Source organism: Cajanus cajan, chromosome 3, assembly GCF_000230855.2.
Source record: "Cajanus cajan strain Asha chromosome 3, NIPB_CcT2T_4, whole genome shotgun sequence".
In the NCBI taxonomy this organism is placed as follows: Eukaryota; Viridiplantae; Streptophyta; class Magnoliopsida; order Fabales; family Fabaceae; genus Cajanus; species Cajanus cajan.
In genome coordinates this window covers 74,570,848-74,584,569 of record NC_138519.1, presented here as the reverse complement: position 1 = coordinate 74,584,569, position 13,722 = coordinate 74,570,848, and positions in this window count along the sequence as shown.

The window sequence follows — 13,722 nt, the reverse complement described above, 5'->3', positions numbered from 1 at the left end:
GTAAAGTTGTAAAGTTGTAAAGTTGCCTATTGTTTTAAAGTTGAAAAGTTTGGGATATATGGTGAAGATATATGTCCTATATTGAGATACATAGTACTAAGGTGATAAGTTGAAAGTTGTTTTAAAGTTGAATCCCTTAGTACTGTGTGAGTGACATGGAAATAGTCGATCCATGTCATGGTTGAATGACAAATTTGAGTACGGTATCTAGTTAGAGATGTAGTCTTTGACTAGGTACTGGAGGGTGCGTGCACGTGGTACTTGGAGGACAATGGGTGGGCTAACTCCATATGTTGATTGGTGATGCTAGCCAAGGCCGTGGTAGGCTCATACCCAAACCCTTTTGTCCTGACAGTAATACTGGACCTCCGAGTCTAAGTGGCACACCTATGCAATCGCCTATTATTGTCTATACCTGGTTCTCTTCGGAGTTCCTAACGTTGTTCTATACCTGACTTGGTTGAGATAGGTCAAACGCTGGATTCGGTAGGGTGTATGCCACCTAGACTGCTCAACCTCAGTTGTTGGAGATCTCCTAGTTGTATATGCGTGACGACGCATTAATTGATGTTGCATGGGTTGTTACATTCAAGTTGTATATAATGTTGTATGAATGAGTTTATAGTTGAGCTATGTGATTGTGTTGTGATGAGTTGTTGATCACTAGGACTAGAGGAGAAGTTTTCAAAGTTGCTCATCCCATTGTGTGGATTGAGATAATTGTGGTGCTCTGAGAGCCCAATTTGTTTAAAAACCCTCCTTGGAAAGTTGTCCCTTGGAGTGGATGATGTATTGTTCTCCTCTAGGACTTGGTTGGTCCCGTGTATGGGCAAGGTCGAGGCACACGTGTATGAAGCGACCACGGTATAGGGGTCAGGCCGAACTATACCGATTACAAGCGGCCAATTTGAATAAAGTGCAATGTGTTGAAAATGTTGTTGATAGTAGATGATATTGTATATCTAATGTCATAGATGTTGTGTTGCTTTAAGTTGCAAGTTGAAAGTAGAATTCTATTGTTGTTTATTATATGTTGATGCTATTTTTTTATGTTTATTGTTGTGAGCTTACCCTAGCGTATTTTTCCTATGTGGTTAGGACTGTGATAGATGTTGTGTTGCTTTAAGTTGCAAGTTGAAAGTAGAATTCTATTGTTGTTTATTATATGTTGATGTTATTTTTTTATGTTTATTGTTGTGAGCTTACCCTAGCGTATTTTTCCTATGTGGTTAGGACTGTGATGACCATACCTTGGTATGCGAGTAGATCAAGATTAGGTGCTCTGCTAGACTGAGTGAGCTTCTCTATGGTTGGGACTCAGGAGGAGGGCTGATGTTGTGTAAAGTTGATTGGTAGCTTTTGACTACTTAGTTGTTGTATAGAGTATTATTTCCTACTTTCAGTTATATATATTATGACACTTTTTAGTTGTGTATTCTCATTCTATATATAATTGTTTAGTAGTGAGATTTTATTTTATACTTGTACCTGAAAACTATAGACAGTATGAGACCTGACGGGTCGTTACACTACACAATAAGATAAATATGTAATTATAATAATAATAATAATAATAATAATAATAATAACAATAACAACAACAATAATAATAATAATTCTAACAAATTTATTGTACAAAAAATCTTAAATTACATATTATAAAATAAATCAAATGTATAACATGTTTTATGCACAACAAATCACATATCACTCACATAATAAATCTCGTGTGATTTATTTCAGCTTAAGTCTCAACATTAAAAATATATAAAAATAATAATAATTAAAAGAAATTAGATAAGTCAATGGGCCAATTCGTCATTTAACCTAACAAGCTAGTGGGCTAGATGGGTAGGCCAGACAAACTCACAAAAAGATACTTAATCCGATCTACTAATTTTTAACAGACCAACAAGTCAGTCTGTAAATCAAGATCAGTTTTGTCATCCTTAATCATACAAATAGACTTATTAGTATAATATATAATTATTGTACCCTAACCCAAAAGTAAACATACTAGTATGATATATAATTGTTACACCCTAAACCAAAAGAAAAATGAAAATAAATTTTCTTCTTTAAAAAATTAATAATAAAAAAATCTTCGACACAAAATGTAATAGACTAATAGTTAATAGTTTAACACTTCAACATACACAAAGCAATTATACTTCTTAAAAAAAATCCAAAATACTAATAATCTTTGATAATAATTGATAAGTCTACTAAATAACTAATAAATCATAAAACCATTTTTCTCTTACTTATGACTCGGACTCGATTACAACGTAAGTTACAAAACAAAATAAAAATAATATTTAAAAGTTAAGTGAATCGACAGACTAAGAGCAACTCCAACGGGAGTTTCTTAGCTCATCAAGCAACTCTAAGATGAGTTTCTTACCATTGGAGAAGGCTGAGCTGGCACCCAAAGTTTCTTGCAGAGGAGAGAGGATTTCTTACTCAAGCAACGGTTGCTTGAGCGAAACGAGCAAGAAGCGCGCACTCCACTAGCCTCGCGCGGTTCTCCTGCGTTCTCGGACATGGCTGCCGGAAAATCAGAGCGAGCTCCTCTTAGGCCTCCGTCTGGTGCCGCTCCGAGCCGCCGCTCATTGGAGGCGCGTCGTGGACAACGGAGGTGAACGTTCTGTCGTGGGTGGCCAGCGGAAGCGCGCTGGTGAACGTTGTGGCTGGACCAGCGTAGTGGCGGCGACGGCAGTGGCAGCGACGGTGTAGAACATGCATTTTGGAAGAAAAGGAAAGGGAAAAAGAAAAGGTGAAGAGAAGCAAATGGAAGAAGAAGAGACCGTAAAGTAAATAAGAAATAAAAATACAAATTAAAAAATTAAAAAATTAAAAAATTAATAAAAAAATAAGGAAAGATCCGTTGAGAGTTACCGTAGAATAGTCAAATTAAAAAATTAAAAAATTAAAAAATTAAAAAAATTTAAAAATTTAAAAATTTAAAAATTAATATGAAAGATCCGTGTAAGTTAACGTTACATAGCCGTTGGCAATATTTTTTTAAAAAAGAAAAAAAAGAAAAAAATCATTATAAATATGCATCAACCCAATTTAAAAAATTTGGACCTCTTTAACTCTCTTCTACTTCTTTTATCTTGCTTGTTTTGCTCTCAAAAATGGATCCTAACCAATACAATCATCAAAAAAATTTAAATTCTTTCCAAAATCAACCACCACCGACGAGTGCAAATTCTCAAATTCCTCCGCAATATGTTATGTATCCACCATCTTATTTTAGTGAAAATTCTCAAAATCCACCACCTTATTGGTCAGCACCACAATATTATATGTTTCCAACACATCCACCTAGTGGTGATTGAAACGTCTAAAATATAAAACTTATTAACCCTAATTTTACTTATTTATATTTTGTTTTGGATTAAAACACAAGTAAGTAAAAGAAAGCTATTAAACTCACATCCACTTATCTTAAAATATTTGTTAAAAATATATACAGAAATCCAAACTACTCAAATTTTACATTATTATTTTTAATATTCACCTACATCTCATTTTATTATTATAAGAGTACATACCTTACTAGTAACGTTTTATATTTGCGTCATAACCAAAAGAAATATTTACAATAATGTACATTGCTATAATCTATCTATTACCTATACCATATATACTATATCTACATATCGGGCTGATATAAGTTTACTATAGGGTTGACATGATTGACTGGAGGAAGATAAAAAGTAACTACTAGCTGGCCATCTATAACTACGGGATGTTGCTGCGTTGGTGAAAAAAATAAAAAGATGACAATCCTATTCCTTGAAATGTCACCGCGTTGGCAGCTGCGTCCATAGCCCAACTAGTACCTGGAAAGACTGCAGTGATAACGGTAGAAAAAGGGCCAGGAAGAATTGGCAGATCCATCTATTATTATATATTAAATTTTTCACAAACAAGAAATAGGGAGTGAGAACAATTATTAAATAAATATAATTAATTAAATAAAGAACAAGATTATATATAATAACATAAAAATTAAATATTAAAATTTGAATCATTTAATAGTGACTAGTCAGGATAAATGAGCATTATTGTAGTATCAACCAAATGTCAACAGAATATTTTATCATGAAAGATTACTCATTTAAATCCCCAAGGTCAAACCTCCAGCTATAAATAAATTCAAATTTTATCTTCTATGGCCATAGAGCAATATTTATTTTTAAAACGAGTCAAAGACATTTTAACAAAATTATATTATAATTAATTATAAAAATAATAACGCTAAATAAATTTGAGAATTTATTATTAATTAAACTTTAATTAAATGACATATACGTAAATAAAATATATTAAGAGCACCAATTAATTAAATAACAATGTTAATTATTATAGAATAATTAAACAATATAAAATATGAACATATTAATAATTATTATGAATAACAATAAGCATAGAATAAGCAAATAAATGAGGTTAGGGGCACCTCACTAGATAAAAATAACAAAAATAAATAGACATAAAAGTATATCAAATTAAAGAGATAAAGTTCTCCTCCCCCTTACCTTGAAATGCACACTTATTGGAATTTTATTCTGCTGCGATCTCCACTATTTTCTCTCGTTCTCTCTTCTCTCTTTTGTTACCAAGTCCGTTACTTCGTGTCTCTTACACAGTGAAATTGAAGCTTATTTATAGATGAATGAGGCAGTGAAATTGAAGCCTATTTATAGATGAATAAAACTCACTAAGTTCATGAATTACGGATAGCATTCTTATCCCGTAATAATTTTATGTACTTGAATGCTTATCCCTGCTCACAATAAATTCTACACGTAGTTGCTTACGTATTTTTACTACCTGAATGCTGACGCATATGCTGATTAGTTAGCTTTTTGCCACGTATTATGTATCTGCTTGCAACGCACACACACACACACACACACACACACACACACACACAGATATATATATATATATATATATATATATATATATATATATATATTATCTGTTATTGCCACGTAACTGCATATATATAGATATCCGTTGTTGCTACTGTATATTTCCTGTTTTCTAATTCTAATCTGTAGATATCCACTGTTGCTACTGTTTCCTAATTTTAATTACATGTCCTATTTCCTAATTTTTATTATTCATATAAAAATTGGGTGAATTCTCTGAAGGACCACTTTCACAAGTGGTCCATGGGTGCATCATCAATTTTCACCCTTAGATGCATCTAAACTAGTAGACCATAATACACCTTACCACACTGGATCTAAATTTTCGATTTTTTTACTGATTTTTTTTTTAAATTACCCAAAAAAAAAAAACACGTGGCAACAGACGCAGCTGCTACTGACACTTGGAACGGGCCGTTCTGAAATCAGAACGGGCCGTTCCAAATGAATAAATAACACATAAATATTGGACCAGAACGGGCCGTTCCAGATGACAAAAAAACACATGACGAATGGAACGGAACGGCCCGTTCCAACATCAGAACGGCCCGTTCCGAATTCAAAAATGACACATCAATAATTAAATCAGAACAGGCCGTTCTGAAAACGGAACGGTCCGTTCTAACTACAAATTTGTCACACGAATTTTTTAAAGCAAAATAATATATTTTTTTTCCATTCTACTAAATTACATCTACACCCTAAGCCCTAAACCCAAAAAATCTTATACTAAGGTCCATAATACAAAACCAAACAATATAAACTCTTGTACTACCAAATATATAAGAAAAGTGGTCATCCACTAAGGCTCATAATACAAGACCAAACATTATAAACTCCTATACTACCAAATATATGAGAAAGGCGGTCATCCATGTAAAGTCCAAGTAAAGAGAACCTTAGACCCACCAAACCCATTGGGCTCACTAAGCTCAGAAGTAAACAAAAGCCCAAAGGCCCACAAAGCCCAAAACTAGGCCCAATAAGCTTAAAACCCAAAAAGTCTTATACTAAGACCCATAATACAAGACCAAACATTATAAACTCTTATACTACCAAATATATGAGAAAGGTGGTCATCCATGTAAAGCCCAAGTAAAGAGAACCTTAGGCCCACCAAACTCATTGGGCTCACTAAGCTCAAAAGTAAACAAAAGCCCAAAGGCCCATAAAGCCCAAAACTAGGCCCAAAAAGCTTAAAATCCAAAAAGTCTTATACTAAGACCCATAATACAAGACCAAACAATATAAATTCCTATACTACCAAATATATGAGAAAGGTGGTCATCTATATAAAGCCTAAGTAAAGAGAACCTTAGGCCCGCCAAATCCATTAGGCTCACTAAGCTCAGAAGTAATCAAAAGTCCAAAGGCCCATGAAGCCCAAAACTAGGCCCAATAAGCTTAAAACCCAAAAAGTCTTATACTAAGGCCCATAATACAAGACCAAAACAAAAGCCCAAAGGTCCATGAAGTACAAAACTAGGTTAGTGAGCCCAATGGGTTTGGTGGGCCAAAGGTTCTCTTTACTTGGGCTTTACATAGATGACCACCTTTCTCATATATTTGGCAGTATAGGAGTTTATATTGTTTGGTCTTGTATTATGGGCCTTAGTATAAGACTTTTTGAGTTTTATGCTTATTGGGCCTAGTTTTGGGCTTCATGGGCCTTTGGACTTTTGATTGCTTTTGAGCTTAGTGAGCCCAATGGGTTTGATGGGCCTAAGGTTCTCTTTACTTGGGCTTTACATAGATGACCACCTTTCTCATATATTTGGTAGTATAGGAGTTTATATTGTTTGGTCCTGTATTATGGGCCTTAGTATAAGACTTTTTGGATTTTAAGCTTATTGGGCCTAGTTTTGGGCTTCATGGGCCTTTGAACTTTTGATTGCTTTTGAGCTTAATGAGCCCAATGGGTTTGATGGGCCTAAGGTTCTCTTTACTTGGGCTTTACATAGATGACCACCTTTCTCATATATTTGGTAGTATAGGAGTTTATATTATTTGGTCTTGTATTATGGGCCTTAGTATAAGACTTTTTGGGTTTTAAGCTTATTGGGCCTAGTTTTGGGCTTCATGGGCCTTTGGACTTTTAATTGCTTTTGAGCTTAGTGAGCCCAATGGGCTTGATGGGCCTAAAGTTCTCTTTACTTGGATTTTACATAGATGACCACCTTTCTCATATATTTGGTAGTATAGGAGTTTATATTGCTTGGTCTTGTATTATGGGCCTTAGTATATGACTTTTTGGGTTTTAAGCTTATTGGACCTAGTTTTGGGCTTCATGGGCCTTTGAGCTTTTGATTGCTTATGAGCTTAGTGAGCCCAATGAGTTTGGTGGGCCTAAGGTTCTCTTTACTTGGTCTTTAGTATAAGAGTTTATATTGTTTGGTCTTGTATTATGGACCTAAGTATAAGACTTTTTGGGTTTTAAGCTTGTTGGGCCTAGCTTTGGGCTTCATGGGCCTTTAGACTTTTGATTGCTTTTGAGCTTAGTGAGCCTAATGGGTTTGATGGGCATAAGGTTCTCTTTACTTGGACTTTACATAGATGACCACCTTTCTCATATATTTGGTAGTATAGGAGTTTATATTGTTTGGTCTTGTATTATGGGCCTTAGTATAAGACTTTTTGGATTTTAAGCTTATTGGGCCTAGTTTTGGGCTTCATGGGCCTTTGGACTTTTGATTGCTTTTGAGCTTAATGAGCCCAATGGGTTTAATGGGCCTAAGGTTCTCTTTACTTGGGCTTTACATAGATGACCACCTTTCTCATATATTTGGTAGTATAGGAGTTTATATTGTTTGGTCTTGTATTATGGGCCTTTGTATATGACTTTTTGGGTTTTAAGCTTATTGGACCTAGTTTTGGGCTTCATGGGCCTTTGAGCTTTTGACTGCTTCTGAGCTTAGTGAGCCCAATGAGTTTGGTGGGCCTAAGGTTCTCTTTACTTGGTCTTTAGTATAGGAGTTTATATTGTTTGGTCTTGTATTATGGACCTAAGTATAAGACTTTTTGGGTTTTAAGCTTGTTGGGCCTAGCTTTGGGCTTCATGGGCCTTTAGACTTTTGATTGCTTTTGAGCTTAGTGAGCCTAATGGGTTTGATGGGCATAAGGTTCTCTTTACTTGGACTTTACATAGATGACCACCTTTCTCATATATTTGGTAGTATAGGAGTTTATATTGTTTGGTCTTGTATTATGGGCCTTAGTATAAGACTTTTTGGGTTTTAAGTTTATTAGGCCTAGTTTTGGCCTTTATTCATAAGATGTTTGATGTCATTGAGGAAGGGCCTTCATATCTCGCTCAATTGAAAAACTATACTTAAATTTTAAATGTGATTTAGTAGAATGAAAAAAAAAAAAAAATATGTAGCCAGAACGGGCCGTTCCGAATTCAGAACGGCCCGTTCTGGTTTAAGTAATCATATGTTATTTTTAAATCTAGAACGGGCCGTTCAGATTCAGAACGGCCCGTTCTGGTGTAGTTTATCACGTGTTTTTTTTTCTTCTAGAACGGCCCGTTCTGGTGCATTATTCCTGTGTTATTTTTTCATCTAGAACAGGCCGTTCTGGTTTCAGAACGGCCCGTTCTGGAAGTGACAGCTGCTGCGTCAGTCATCGTAATACGTGTTTTTTTTTTTAAGGTAATTTAAAAAAAAAAATTCAGTAAAATATTCATAAATTTTATCCAGTGTGTGAAGGTGTACAATATATCTTCTCACTAAATCACAATCTGAACCATTCATTATTTTTAATATTATATCTATGGTGATTTTAAATGCACCATCCATGGACCACTTGTCCAACTTCTCCATCATAGACATCACCTAAAAATTGTTATATTTCCTGTTTTCTAATTCTAATCTGTAGATATCCACTGTTGCTACTGTTTCCTAATTTTAATTACATGTCCTATTTCCTAATTTTTATTATTCATATAAAATTTATAAGTCCATAATAAGATTTGAACCCAGGACCCAATGCCTGTAGTCCTTAAACATATTTAGTTAAACCACTAAACCATTTTATTTTGTATGTCTATAATATCACGCAAATTTATAATAATCTATTTTTCGTAGATAATATTTATAATATAATTAGATAACATACATACACACATATATATATAAGATTTAATAAAACGCTAGTATTTAATTATACTAAAATTTAAGAATTTGATTTAAAAATAATAAAATTATAAATATTAAGTAATTCTATTTTATTAGTAAAATCATGACAATTATATAATTAGGAATAAATATTTTAAAATTTTGTTTCACTAAACATGTTATAATAAAATTTGTGGATATATAGTGAAAATATTATACTTATTCTCTTATATATATATATATATATATATATATATATATATATATATTATCATAACTAAAATTTTCAATATACTTAATAATAATGTTGAGAATATTATTATCTAAAAACATTAGGCTGTTACAATTCTCCCCTACTTACAGAAATTTCGTCCTCGAAATTTTTATTGCTTAAAAATAAATAAGGATAGTTTTCCCTGATTTTTTCTTCCAGTTCCCAAGTAGCATCTCCAGTAACATCATCCCAGATGACCTTTACTAGTGAAATCTGTTTGCCTCTCAACTGCTTGATTTTCCTGTCTGCGATCTGTACAGGCATTGTTTCAAATGTAAGGTTATCCTTTAACTGTACTGTATCAGGCATTATTACATGAGATGGATCAGAGATATATTTTCTTAATTGAGACACATGAAAAACATTGTGAAGATTAGAAAGAAAAGGAGGTAGAGAAATTTGGTAGGCAACAGGACCTATTTTTCTGAGGATTTGATAAGGACCAATAAATCGAGGTGTGAGTTTCTTTGATTTCATTACCCTACCTATTCCAGTTGTTGGTGTAACTTTCAAAAATACATGATCACCTTCCTGAAATTCAAGAGGTCGTCTTCTTTTATCAGCATAACTTTTCTGTCTGCTTTGAGTTGTTCTCAATTTTTCTCGAATCATTTTGATTTTTCCCGTGGTTTGTTGCACCAATTCAGGGCCCAAGATTAAATTTTCTCCTGTTTCAAACCAACACAAAGGAGTTCTACACCGTCTCCCATATAGAGCTTCATAGGGTGCCATACCTATGCTAGAATCAAAACTGTTGTTATAAGTGAATTAAATCAAAGGCAGATACTTATCCCAACTACCTGAATCTTCAATCACACAAGCTCTCAATAAATCTTCTAAAGATTGTATGGTCCTTTCTGATTGCCCATCTGTTTGAGGATGATATGCAGAACTAAGGCGAAGCTTAGTTCCTAATGCTTGATGTAAACTTCCCCAAAATTTAGAAGTGAACTTAGGATCTCTATCAGATATTATACTAGATGGTACACCATGCAATCTTACAATTTCCCTTATGTACAGTTCAGTCAATTTTTCTAGAGAATACCTAATGTTGATGGGTAAGAAGTGAGCAGATTTTGTTAGCCTATCCACGATGACCCATATGGAATCATACTTATGAATTGTTCGTGGTAAACCAACTACAAAATCCATTGCTATACTGTCCCATTTCCATTCAGGTATATCTAAGGGTTGTAACATTCCTGCTGGCTTTTGGTGTTCTATCTTGGCCTTCTGACAAATCAAACATGTGGCCACATATTGTGTTATTTCCTTTTTCATTTTTGGCCACCAAAACATTCTCTTGAGATCCTGATACATTTTTGTTGTCCCAGGGTGTATGCTCAACTTGCTCTTATGTGCCTCACCTAAAATTATTTTCTTAATTTCAGAATCATTAGGCACACATATCCTATCGTTAAATCTCAAAATTCCTCTTTGATCTATATTAAACTTTTCACCATCTTTCTGACCTAATAACTTCTTTTTCTTTTGGATGAATTTATCAACTACCTGAGCCTCACCAATTTGTCCATGTAAGTCACTAGCAATCTGAACCGCATGCAATTGTATTCTATCCTGACTTACTGTAGTTAATAAATTCATATCTCTAAATTTTTCTATCAATTTTCTCTCATGAATCATTAATGAAGAGATGTGTAAAGATTTTCTACTTGTGCATCAGCCACAACATTGGCTTTCCCTGGATGGTAATGTAATTCAAAATCATAATCTTTCAAAAATTCCATCCACCTTCTTTGTCTCATGTTCAGTTCCTTTTGATCAAACAAATATTTTAAACTCTTATGATCACTAAAAACATCAAACTTACCACCATATACATAATGTCTCCATATTTTGAGTGCAAAAACAATAGCAGCTAGTTCTAGATCATGAGTTGGATAATTCTTTTCATGAGCTCTCAATTGTCTAGAAGCATATGCTACTACCCTTCTATCTTGCATAAGAACACACCCTAATCCCATTTTTGAGGCATCACAAAATATGACAAATTGTCCATTCGGATTAGGTAAGGCTAAAACTGGTGCAGTGGTTAATCTTTTCTTAAGCTCTTGAAAACTATTCTCACATTTTTCTGTCCACTCAAAAGGTTGTCATTTCTTAGTGAGTTGAGTTAGAGGCATAGCTATTTTAGAAAATCCCTCAATGAATCTCCTATAATATCCTGCCAACCCTAAGAAACTACGAATTTCTGTTATTGTCTTTGGAGGTTCCCATAGTAGAACTGCTTCTACTTTAGACGGATCCACAGACACTCCGTCTTTGGAGATCACATGACCTAAAAACTTAACCTCCTCTAACCAAAATTCACACTTAGAAAGTTTGGCATACAATTGTTTATCTTTTAGGATTTGAAGAACAGTTTGAAGGTGTTCTTCATGTTCTTCTAGAGTTCGAGAATATATGAGGATATCGTCTATAAAGACCACCACAAAATGGTCTAAATATGGACGAAAAATCCTATTCATATAATCCATGAACACTGCAGGTGCATTGGTTACTCCAAAAGGTATTACTTGATATTCATAATGACCATACCTTGTTCTAAATGCAGTTTTTTGTATGTCTTCTGCTTTTACTTTGATTTGATGATATCCTGATCTTAGATCTATCTTAGAAAACACAGTGGCTCCTCTCAATTGATCCATCAAATCATCTATCCTAGGAAGAGGGTATTTATTCTTTATGGTAAACTTATTTAATTGCCGGTAGTCCACACACAGCCTAAAGCTTCCATCTTTTTTTTTAACTAACAACACAGGAGCTCCCCAAGGTGATACACTAGGACGTATGAATTGTTTTTCAAGTAACTCTTCTAATTGTTTCTTCAGCTCTGCCAACTCAGAAGGTGACATCCTATAAGGTGCCATTGAAATTGGTCCAGTTCCAGGTATTAAATCAATCGAAAATTCAATCTCTCTGTCAGGTGGCAAACCAGGAATATCTTTAGGAAAAACTTCAGGAAAATTTTGAACAACAGCTATGTTTTTCAAGTTGACTTCCTCTTTAACTTCCATAGAAGATAAGATTAAATATCCTTGAACTTTACCCCAAGAAAACTTGCTCATTGGTTTGGATAATGAAATCGATAGATCCATAGAATTAGAAAATATGATAGACTTTTCTGCACAATTGAGAAGAACATGATTGGAAGATAACCAATCCATACCTAAAATCACATCTAATTGTGATAAAGGTAAGCAGATCAAATTTACAAGAAATTTTCTGTCACTAATAAAAATAGGACAGTCTGAACAGGCTTTATTGGCAATTACAGATTTGTTTGTAGGGGTTGAAACAATTAGATTATTTTCTAAAGAAGAAATTGGTAATTGAAGATGTTGAACACAATCATGGGAGATAATGAGTTGCGCCTGAATCATACAGTACATTTAAAGTTTTACCTTTAATGAAACATTTACCTTGTATTAGATCGTTGTTTTGAGCAGCTTCAGTTCCGGTCATGGTGTAAACTCTTCCAGTTGTAGGAGGTCTCGGTTTGGGTCCAGAGGTATTTGCGGTTACCTTTGGTTGTCCACACTCAGAAAATACATGACCAGGCTTTCCACACTTGAAACAAACAGGTCCTTTGAGATGACAGTCTTTAGTATAATGACCCTGTCCACACTTAAGACACTTAGCTTGATTATTCATGGGTCTACCGGAATTTCCTGCAAATTGAGAAGATTGGGGTTTCCATTGTGGTCGGTCATAAGGTTTTCCTTCATTATTCTTTTTCTTATTAAACTGAGGGCCAAAGGATTTTGGTCTATTATCCTTATTATAAGCAAAACCTTCTAGAAATCGACACTTGTGTATCAATGTAGGAAAATCAGAGATTTCTAATATCCCTACTGCCTTTCTTAATTCGGGTCTAAGTCCATCTTCAAATTTAATACACTTCATTCTCTCATCAGGGTGATAAAAGAAAGTAGAGTATTTTCCCAATTCCTCAAACTTAGAGGCATATTCTCCCACTGTCATGTTTCCTTGTTTTAACTGCATATATTCTATTTCTTTAGTTCTCCTAACATCATTAGGAAAGTATTTTTCAAAAAATTTAGCTCTAAATACTTCCCATGTAATAATTATTCCTCCACCTTCTAATAATCTCCTAGTACTATCCCACCAATATTATGCTTCTCCTACTAACATAAACACTGCATAGTTCACTTTTTGGTTATCGGGACAGTTCATGGCTCGAAATATTTTTTCTATTTCTTTTATCCATAACTCAGCCTTTTCAGGATTATATCCTCCATCGAATTGAGAAGGTTTATTGTTTCTAAATTCTATTAGTCCCTGTGACTCCCCTATTCTTTCCGGTTGTTGATTCCTTAACAAGGCGGCAGCCATGTCTCGA